The sequence below is a fragment of the Asparagus officinalis genome, chromosome 4 (genome assembly GCF_001876935.1).
Source record: "Asparagus officinalis chromosome 4, Aspof.V1, whole genome shotgun sequence".
In the NCBI taxonomy this organism is placed as follows: Eukaryota; Viridiplantae; Streptophyta; class Magnoliopsida; order Asparagales; family Asparagaceae; genus Asparagus; species Asparagus officinalis.
The window spans coordinates 111527752-111537115 of NC_033797.1; positions in this window are offsets into that span (position 1 = coordinate 111527752).

The following is a 9364-nucleotide window of genomic DNA, read 5'->3' on the forward strand; positions in this document are numbered from 1 at the left end:
GGATTGCATCTTAGATTCCAGCTAGTTATTTATATTTGTAGTTATTACAGAGCTCCACATTTAGTTGCTTATTTTCAGACCATAGAGATTGTGATTCTAGGAATAGAGTTTTCTAGGAATCATGTATAGAGTTTTCTAGGAATCATGTATAGAGTCTGCTAGGAATTCCTAATATGAGTGAGGACGTTATATATATACGCAAAAATTTCAAAAAAAAAACTTTATGATGAACTATTTGCTTTGAAGTCTAAAGCATGCGATGAATGATAAGTGATACTATTTGATACTATTTTCCTATTGATATATGTTTTATCTTTATGCCTGAGATCCTATTTACTATGTTTAACAAGCCCTACTCCTAAACTTATAGATGTCAAGAAGAGAACATGGTTGCAGAGGTACCCGTGCTCAAAGAACTGAGCAAGCTGATGGGGAGCCCGAGACGCAGAAGGCTCCATATTACTTAGTGTATCTCATAGCACATTTGGCAGCACGACTAGTAGTGATTGAGAAGCAGTTAGAAAATCAAGCTCAGCAAGGGACACCCATTCCAGAGGAAACACCGGAAGAGACACTGATAGATACCCACCACCACCTGTAGATGATAGAGCTACTAAGCAGGAGACTTGGCTTCGTCTGGTAGAGAGATACTAGAAGATGAAGGCACCAGAATTTCATGGCTCGTCAGATTCTATTGCTGCACATAAGTGTAAGGAAGATGTGAGTAACATCTTGGATATGCTTAAAGTGAGCACTGTGCATAAGCAGAGGCTAGCAGCTTTTAGCCTCAAGGGTGATGCAGGAGGATGGTATCGACTCAGATTTACTCCAGAGTAGAGGATGATGGTTTCATGGGAGACCTTTGTTTATTTGTTTGACGAGCAGTATGTGTCGACTACAGCTAAAGCTGAGAAGGAGTTAGAGCTAGCTCAGTTAGAGTAGGTGGATATGTCCGTGACTGATTTTGAGAGTAAGTTTATGAAATTACTTAGATTCATGGGCATGTGGCACACTGAGGAGCAACATGCTCAGATGTTCTTGATGGGGCTTCACTCGAGTTTGCGTCATTATCTTGTGTGACACCTCTGGTTTCAACAAGGCTATAGTCCAAGGTGAAACCAAAGATGTCAAACCTGTCAAGCACCAAACACCATGCTACGACATGTTTCACCATCACAGTTACTATCTATCTAGTGGAATCAACAACAAGTGTATGTACAAAATAGGTAAGAGAGAATATACGGAAAAATACTAAACAACAGATACTCTGAAGAAAATCATCATCACTGATATAAATAAATAAATCTCTGAGAAACAAATAAATGAACTGATACAACTGTCTCATAATAGGAAGTCAAATGAAATGACATAAAGGCACATCGCCTTACAAAGCTAGAAATAATATCTCAAATATTCATAAATACATCTACTGTGGAGTTCTGTCATAATCTGCAAATATAATAAATATCTAGATAGAATCTATGAAGAAATCTCATCAACCTACGACTCACTGTGCGCCTGACTCACTTCCTGAAAGGGGGGAAAAACAACAAGCTTCAAAGCACTATAGCGAGTAACATCTCAACCAACCCCAAGTGGAAGGGCTAGAAGGATAAGAAAATAGCTGTAGATATATAATAGATAATCTATCATCGACGGTAAAATGAAGTGGGAGTTTGACATTTAGAAATTTACAACACGAGCATAGGTACGTCCAATGTAGCTCAAATTATAAATATCTAAATACCAAATCTGAGCTACAACATGGAGAATTAACTCCATCTCCAACCTTACTATCAAAATATCCTGACTAACGCTAGACACTTGTCCAAAACATGGACTTCATCTACTATATGTCAAATAAAACAACTCAGATAAATGTCCAACACATGGACTGCATATGATAAATGCCCAACACATGGAATGTAAAAGGTAAAAGCCCAACACATGGACTATTTATGACAAAGGTCCAACACATGGACTAAAATAGATAAAGGTCCAACACATGGACTATATGATTAAGGTCCAACACATGGGCTGCAATAGACAAGTGTCTAACGCATGGACTGCATACGATTAATATCATACAATGAACATATACAAGTAAAAACATATATACTATTCACTCTCATATCCCAGTGAATAAAATTAAGACTCGTGTTAAATAGTCAAGTCATGTACACCAATCTCAGTGTACAACAAACCCATATAACCTAGGTGTTTCGCCAGCCACACAACTGCATGCAGACAACGTGCACATGCATAAATAGGTCCCACGGTCGAATGAAATATAATAAGCACCTCAGAGCCGCAACCTGATGTCGACGCTTCCTACTCAAAGCATCTGCTATGACGTTCGCCTTCCCCGGGTGATACTGAATCGCAAACTCGTAGTCCTTGATGAACTCAATCAATCACCGCTGTCTCTGATTAAGTTCACTGAACACCACCGGACCCCCGCTAAAAATCTCCAAAATCCATCGGAAACACCAAGGAGAAGGGGTTAGGGTTTGCAAGAGGGGAAGAGGAGGCTATTAGGGTTTGGACTGATGAAGGAAAGGGTCTCCCGGATTAAAAAATATATATATGAATCAAAAACCCGACCCAAAATCCAACAAGACCCGAACTGGGAAAACTGTCTGGCCGATGCACGGTCGACCGCCAGTGCGGGAGGTGGCCGATGCCGCTATATTTTAGGAGACAAAGACGACCTTGTTTCAGAAGGGAAAGGATGGGAACGCTAATTCAGGATAGCCCGGTGATAAAGGTAAAGGTAAGAGGCCTTTGTAGGACTAGGAGGACCCCAGCAGTAGGGTAAGGGTCTATATCAGCAGGGTGCCCATAAGAAGGGACATCACTAGGATTAGAGGTCACAGCATCAACGTAGATTTCAGAGGACTTGTTTCAACTACAATAAGTTTGGACACAGAGTAGCAGAGTGCCATAGCGTACCCACAGCAGGCCAACAAGTCAAGAATCAGTAGCAGCAGAACCATGCTCAGGGCCGAGGATACGGCCTGCAGTTGAGGATTGAGGCACCGCCAGCAGTCACGAGGATTGAGGGACATGTGCGAGCTACTCAGGAGGTTCAGCAAGGATAGATAGTCTAATATATTCCAGACGATGCAACGTAGCATCCTTCGGCTTCTGACAGAGTATATGAAGTTGTTCCTCACGATCATGGCGCGAGCGGGGTCGTGGTGGAAGGTAAGTTCCTTGTGAACTCCTTTCCAGCCCGTATTCTTTTTGATTCTGATGCTTCACATTCTTTCATCTGAAATGATTTTATTAGTAGTCTTCAACTTGTAGCGCAACCTTTAGATATCCTGTTATATGTATCCACTCTTTTGTGTAATGACCGTGAACTTTCGATACTAGTTAAAATAATTTTTCAGTATTTAAAATATTTATTTATTATTTTTAAAAGAGTATTTGTATTTCTCGATTTTCTAGAATTTTCTACGATTTAAAAGTCCAAATTTATATTTATTTAAATAATTTTGATATTTATAAATTAACTTAGTGTAGTAAAATTTTTTGGAATTAATCCGTTGGGTTATCGATACTATTACGTATTGCATTATTGTTACTATTACGTATTATTTCATATAATATGTTATATTATTAATTACGTATTATTTGTATAATTTCTATTATTGCATATTATCTGTTGTATTAGTATAACTGGTACGTTTTATTATATAGATAATTTTTCCATAATTATTTCATTTAATATGTAAGTAAATATAATTTTTATTAATTATTCTTATTTAATTGTACAATTTGTTGTATTATTACTACTGTTACATATTATATGTTGTATTAGTATAACTGATATGTTTTAATGTGTAGAAAATTTTCACATAATTATTTAATTTATTTCATAATCAGTAATATTTTTAATTATTTTTCAAAATCCTAAATATCCCTTTATATATATACACACACACACACACACACACACACACACACACACACACACACACACACACACACACACACACACACACACACACACACACACGTTATACTTGTTTTCATTCTCTTTGTTCTCTCTTTCTTCCTAAACCCATCGCCGCCCACGTCTGACTCTGCCGCGCACTGGGAGAGCGCTGACACTCCCAGCGCAGGCACCCCCAACTTGCCCCACACGCCAACAAGTAGGCCACCCTCCTCATCGCTCTTCTTCTCTCCCTCTTCGTCCCCGACGAACCCAGCCGAGAGTCCCCTCTTCACCACACACGCCCTCCTCCGCTAGCAAACCGCTGCCACTTCCTGCCCGGCAACCCCTAGCATTCGACGCTTTACCGCCTCCCCTTTATTCTCCAACCGTGCCAAAGCACCGTTTTCCACCTGCGGCGCTTAGTCTCCACCGCCGTACCAGCCCCTCTCCTTCACCATCCACCTCCAGTCAAGCTACCCATCACCATGTTTCTCGCCTCAGCTGCCTCTACCTTCTCGTGCCGCTGGCCGTTCAAGCCGTGTCGATAGCCCCCTCTCGAGCCGCTCTACACCTCGACCTTGAGCTGACGCCCTCTGACAAGATCCGACGCAACTCTAGCTGTGCCTGAGCGCCTCCTCGCCACCTCATCCACGGATCCTTAGTCTCGCACTTCAACGTTGCTTCATTCGGCGTACCCGAGGTAAGATCCCTATTGCTCATTGACTTGTCATTTTAATATTCATATCTGTTATTATTGGTTACGTAGATTAGTTTGTGATATAATTATCTGTCTGGGATTGTTTGATGAAGAATATTAATTATATCATAGTAATATGATAAATAGTATTTTCAGAATAATTATAATGAATTAAAAGAATTTAGTTTAGCAAAAAAAATTATTTTTAGATAATTATAATTATTTAAAAGAATTTATTTTGGAAAATAAATTATTTTAGATTAATTGTTAAGAGAAATAATTTAAAATGAATTAATTTAGAAAAAGATTATTTTCTGAATTATGTAGATGTTGTTTATGATTTATAATTCTTAATTTTGATTATCTGATATGCCATGATATTATTGCATATAATTAATTACATTGATTGTTCCTTGTTGTGATTGAGAATCATTAGGAGTTATGACTATATTGACCTGTGTGACATGAATAAGACTTAGAGGCTCGTGTGTTGTTGACTTAAAAATACAAGAGATGTTAGGGTGGGAAAGTCTCTTTTCATGTAATCGGATAAGGCTGTTGATATATCTTTCAGACTCATACCAGTGGATCGGTGTCGCCACTGGGGTTAGTTTGTTAGGTCAAATTGATCGGTGTCACTACTTTGGTCGATGAATTTAATATTCACCCGAGTCGGCTTGAGTTCGGACCAGGCCGGAGTTAGATTGCATGTAGTCATACTGGATGCACGTAGGGAATTTGTTAACAGGTAGTTATCCGATTGTAATGACCGTGAATTTTGATACTAGTTAAAATAATTTTTTGGTATTTTAAAGTATTTAATTATGATTTTTAAAAGAGTATTTTTATTTTTCTCGATTTTCTATAATTTTCTATGATTTAAAAATCTGATTATATATTTATTTAAATGATTTTGATATTTATAAATTTATTTTGTGCGGTAAAAATTTCTAGAATTAATTTATTGTGTTATCGGTACTATTACATAATATTTTAAATAATATATTGTATTATTAATATTATTACAAATTATTTCATATAATACATAATATTATTAATTACGTTTTTTGGTGTAATTTATTGTTTTATTTCTATTGTTACATATTTTCTGTCGTATTAGTATAACTAGTACGTTTTACTGTGTACGTAAGTATCCCACAACTATTTGATTTAAATTTAAGTAAAAATATTTTTATTATTAATTATTCTCGTTTAATTATATAATATGGGTATATTTCGACTATTTCGTATCAATTATTGTAATAGCACAACATGTACGTTTTTAATTATAAATAATTATTCTGTAATTAGATTATTTTTTAAATACCTATAATTATTTTATTTTAATTATTTAACCCTAACACGACTGAAGTGAATCGACGAGTTACATGAGCGGATAGGACTTCGGAATCACGAAGACCCGGACCAATCGGGAAGCCCGGCACTGTTCACAAAAAGGACAACGCCCTTCATGCCTCGACCACTCTACAGATAATCCAATCACCAGAGCGGGTCAAACTCTTCGTCGCGCATCCAACGCACCCGGAATCACTCAAATCCGAATCCGGACGAAGAATATACAGGGGAACCAACAAAACACCTAAACGGAGTCTCGGCAAGCTCGAAACACCCGAGGGGTGTCTTGGCAAAACCAAGACACCCCAGGGGTGTCTCGGCCAAGCCGAGACACCCAATCGCCAGAGCGGGTCAAACTCTTCGTCGCGCATCCAACGCACCCGGAATCACTCAAATCCGAATCCGGACGAAGAATATACAGGGGAACCAACAAAACACCTAAACGGAGTCTCGACAAGCTCGAAACACCCGAGGGGTGTCTTGGCAAAACCAAGACACCCCAGGGGTGTCTCGGCATGGCCGAGACACCCAAGGGGTGTCTCGGCCAGGCCGAGACACCCTAGGGTGTCTCGGGAGCCCCCTGTGGGTGTCTCGGCCATAGCCGAGACACCAAGGGGTGTCCGCACCCCTTGGTGGTCCTCTAGACCCCCTTGCCCCCTCCTAAAGCCTATAAATAGCCCCCTTGTGTGCCTTGATTTGGGGAGGATTTTTGGAGAGCCTTGGCGAAGCCCAGGGGTGGTCTACATCAGCCTTCATCGCCCGTCAGATCCTTAGTATCGGCCTTAGCGTTGATACTAAGAAGAGCTATTACCTCGTTTTAGCCGAGGTATACGCTTATAGCTTCTAGATCTCACGCGGATCGACGAAGCTCTGCTTCTATATCCCTCCGCGGATAGACGAAGCTCTGTCCGATTTATCCGGATCAGAAAGTTTCTAGATCTCACGCGGATCAACGAAACTCTGTCCGATTTATCCGGACCAGATCTGAGTGCCCCGGTGGTCCACGGATATCAACATCCCCGTCACAGGCAAAAGACCCACGCAAGCAAGAGATGACAAACAGATCTTGCATTTGTTTGAAAAGAGTTGTATTTATTTTGTTTTCATTGTGTACCGGTCTTATAAAAAGGCTATCTTTTTGTTTCATTGTAACGATTGAAGTTGTAATGAATGCAGCAATGAATACAGCAACTTTTTCCGCAAACAGACTGGCGACCACAGTGGGAGCCAACGGCATCGCAACCGACGCCGTCGTGACGCAACCAGCACTCAAGATCGGGGTGAATGAAGAACACGAGCTCGATCAACAACGGTTCAAAGAAGGCCTCTCTTCCTCCTCCTCCAGATCCGCCTCTCCAAACGGGTACAGAAAGGTAACCTCTTTCATAAATGATTGCAGGTCCTTCGGTTCAAAAATCCAAGACCCCGTTGCCGCCTCTGCACTTGCACCACGCGACGTCCCCACGTCGTCCAACCTGGTCGAGATCGCAGATCCGGATTCCTCTTCCGCCGAGGAGATGACTTCTGAAGACGCTCCGGCATTATCAAAGAGAGCACGACAAAGACAGCGTCAACGTCTTGCTCGACAGCTGGCCGAAGCTTTGGAGCCGATGGATGGGATCCGCTATAACGTAGATCTAAAATCCAGGCAACGCCAGGAGCAACCACGGCAAACAACCAGCCCCTCCTCCGAAGCAGAAACAAACAAATGGGTTCATGTCAAAAGAACCCGTTCTACTCTCGAGGAGCGAATCCAGAAGCGCCGCGCCTTGCGTGCGCATGCCCGAGCCCTGGTCCAAAAAGCACGAGAAATGCTAAAGGGAGAGGCCGTTAAGAGATCGCCGAGATCCGAACGAGTTTGGATGCCGAAGGCCAAAACAACGCCTGAGGTAAAAGCAGGTAATATTGCTCTCCAACCTTCGTCAATTTCAGATCCCGAGCCTCCGGTAAAGCCCCACCGCAGCGTGGATTTCCCCAAGTCTAGGAATCCTCTGAACAACCGTATCGATGCTCTACCCGAGAATCGAGGAAAAGCGCTTGTCAAGGAAAGCTGGAGATCGCTGAAGGAGCTTCAAGCCAACATCCAGACTGGGGGTCGTACACGATCTCCTAACAAATCGATCTCTGCAACAACCAGCTCGGCGGTGCGTGCAAAGGACCAAGAGCCCGTTAAGGTTTCACCCTCACAAAGGAGTGATTCCAAACGTGCGACTCTTGCAGAGGCCAACAAGGCAATGTCTACTCAGAAGAAGACGCGTCGAACAAACGAACGCGTTATACCTGAGAACCCATGTGAGCAGCCGATAGGTTACTCCGACGGCAACGTCGATGAGTTGTACTATCAGGCTGGGGGTGCGGATGAATCTCGAAAGAGAAACACCCGGGAAGCGGATTCTCACTGTCCGTGTACCAAAATTATCAGGGCAGTATTATCAGCCTGTAGCTGCCCCAAGACCGCTCCACAGAGGGTCTCGATATTCGAGGGAATCTCCGATGGACCGACAAAGCCCAAATCAAGGCGTTCCCACCAAAGAGGATCGATTGCTCGAGATGATGAACCCCTAGAAGTGACTATCAACATGGTCAACAAGGGAAAATCCCCAATCATCTCAGGTATTCAAGTGGTCCCGCCGCTAATTTCTCTGCTAGGAAGCGGAAGTCAACCCGGGAATAGCTGCAACTTCGGCTAGAAGCGGCGTCCGGAGATAACGATTGAGCGTGGGATTCATGAAGTGAGTGCCCATTCTGATGATGAGTTTTCGGAATTCTCAATTCCGGCGCTCAGCCTCTGACGATACAACGTCTAAGCATAGGGCAAGCTCGAGGGTGTTCAATGGGCCAACACCTGAGCAGATAGCCAAAATCATTGAAGAGGCCCTGACCTAAGCAGAAGGAAATCTTCAATGTTCGAAATGGAAATGGCTATGCAAGAAACTGAGAGCAAATGCATCGATGCAACGGATTACGAGCTTTGTCAAACCAGCTAGTTGAGTCCAAGCCGTCAACCCAGAACGCTGCAGTCAACAGCAATCCGGAAGTGGTCGAAATCGTCATGGCCAACGCACCACCCAAGAATACTGGGGGTGGCCCCACTAAAAATAACAACACTGGGGGTGGCCGTATTATTCCTCTCGATAATTATCCAAAACAGGATAGAGATCAGGCCGAAAAGATGAAGGAGCTCGAAAGAAAAATCGACGCCCTGATGTCTACTCGAGAGAGGTGAAGAGGACCGGCATCCCGTATCCTTACCCGAAAGAGTGGGATTCGATCCCGTATCCGGCAAAGTTCAACCTAATCAACTTCACGCCGTTCAACGGGAAGGGCTCGCCCACTCAACATCTGATCTACTTCAAGTCCCACTTGGG